The sequence below is a fragment of the Penaeus japonicus genome, unplaced genomic scaffold, assembly GCF_977035675.1.
Source record: "Penaeus japonicus unplaced genomic scaffold, GWHDUDI00000001_assembly GWHDUDI00000016, whole genome shotgun sequence".
NCBI lineage: Eukaryota > Metazoa > Arthropoda > Malacostraca > Decapoda > Penaeidae > Penaeus > Penaeus japonicus.
Genome location: NW_028234418.1, coordinates 4,680,837 through 4,683,336, shown reverse-complemented (window position 1 = coordinate 4,683,336; position 2,500 = coordinate 4,680,837).

Here is a 2,500-nt window from a genome sequence, read left to right as displayed (position 1 = left end):
GAACAAAGATTGGACGAAGCAAAGGGATTCGGAGAACAAAGATTGGACGAAGCAAAGGGATTCGGAGAACAAAGATTGGACGAAGCAAAGGGATTCGGAGAACAAAGATTGGACGAAGCAAAGGGATTCGTAGAAAAAAAATGAATAAAGGGATTCGGAGAAAAAGATTGAACGAAGCAAAAGGATTCGGAGAAAAAAAAAGAAAAAATTGATTCGGAGAACAAAGATTGAACGAAGCAAAGGGATTCGGAGAACAAAGATTGAACGAAGCAAAGAGATTCGTAGAAAAAAAAAGAAAAAATTGATTCGGAGAACAAAGATTGAACGAAGCAAAGGGATTCGGAGAACAAAGATTGAACGAAGCAAAGAGATTCGTAGAAAAAAAAAGAAAAAATTGATTCGGAGAACAAAGATTGAACGAAGCAAAGAGATTCGTAGAAAAAAAAAGAAAAAATTGATTCGGAGAAAAAAGATTGAACGAAGCAAAGGGATTCGGAGAACAAAGATTGAACGAAGCAAAGGGATTCGGAGGAAAAAAAAGAAAAAATTGATTCGGAGAACAAAGATTGAACGAAGCAAAGAGATTCGTAGAAAAAAAAAGAAAAAATTGATTCGGAGAACAAAGATTGAACGAAGCAAAGGGATTCGGAGAAAAAAAATTGAACGAAGCAAAGGGATTCGACGGAAAAAGATTGAACGAAGCAAAAAGATTCGGAGAAAAAAGATTGAACGAAGCAAAGGGATTCGGAGAAAAAAGATTGAACGAAGCAAAGGGATTCGGAGGAAAAAGATTGAACGAAGCAAAGAGATTCGTAGAAAAAAAAAGAAAAAATTGATTCGGAGAACAAAGATTGAACGAAGCAAAGGGATTCGGAGAAAAAAGATTGAACGAAGCAAAGAGATTCGTAGAAAAAAAAAGAAAAAATTGATTCGGAGAACAAAGATTGAACGAAGCAAAGGGATTCGGAGAAAAAAAATTGAACGAAGCAAAGAGATTCGTAGAAAAAAAAAGAAAAAATTGATTCGGAGAACAAAGATTGAACGAAGCAAAGGGATTCGGAGAAAAAAAAAAGATTGAACGAAACAAAGGGATTCGGAGAAAAAAAAAGATTGAACGAAACAAAGGGATTCGGAGAAAAAAAAAAGATTGAACGAAACAAAGGGATTCGGAGAAAAAAGATTGGACGAAGCAAAGGCATTCGGAGAAAAAAAGAAGAAAAAAATGATTCGGAGAACAAAGATTGAACGAAACAAAAAGGATTCGAGGATCAAAGATTCGAAACGTCAACTGAAGGTATTTGGTTAGTTTTGGATATTTCATTTATTTTATTTATTATTATAATTTTTAGAGGGTGAATGAATGATGAAAATGACAGATACACATATCATAACACATATATATATTTTTTCCCTTCAAGTTATAACATATGTGCATAATCAGATTAAAAAAAAAAAAAAAAAATCGACGTCCTAAAAAGAAAAAAAAAAAAAAAAAAAAAAAAAAAAAAAAATATATATATATATATATATATATATATATATATATATATATATATATATCGAAACTTTAAAAAACACCAATAACAATAAAAAAAGGAAGTCCCAAGGAATAAAGTGCACACACGTCAAGTTTTCTACCCTCGTATCCCCCTCCCTCCCCCCCCTCCCGTTATGATCACGTCGTCTCTGGTTGATTGATTGATGAAGTTTGCTTGCGGGAAGTTTCCAGAACACTTTGTGGACCTTCGTCGCCATAATCGTATCCGAAGGAAGCGGGGAGGAAGGAAAGAGGGAGGAGGGAGGAGGGAGGAAGGGGGAGGAAGGAGGGGGGAGGGGGGAGGGGGAGGGGGGAGGGAGGAAGGAGGGGGGAGGGGGGAGGGAGGGGGGAGGGAGGAGGGGGAAGGGGGGAGGGAGGAGGAAGATGGAGAGAGGGAGTAGAGGGAAAGAGGAAGGGAGATATAAAGAATAAGAGAAGGAGGAGAGAGAAAGAGAGAGAGAGATAGGGAGAGGGAGAGAGAGAGAGAGAGAGAGAGAGAGAGAGAGAGAGAGAGAGAGAGAGAGAGAGAGAGAGAAAGAGAAAGAGAGAGAGAGAGAAAGAGAAAGAGAGAGAGAGAGAGAGAGAGAGGAAGAAAGGGAAAGATAGGGAGAGGGTAAGGGAGAAGAAGGAGGAGAGAAAATGAGATAAGAAAAGGAAAAAGGTAGAGGAGGATGAGAGAGAGGGAGAGGGAAAATTTAAGTAAATGAAGAAGAAAAGAAGAAGCGGGAATGAAAAAAAAGAGAAAGATAAAAAGAGATATATAGATAGATAGACAGACAGACATATATATATATATATATATATATATATATATATATATATATATATATATATATATATATAGAGAGAGAGAGAGAGAGAGAGAGAGAGAGAGAGAGAGAGAGAGAGAGAGAGAGAGAGAGAGAGATAAACAGACATATAAATATCTAGATAGATAGATAGATAGAATAACAGAGCGAAAAT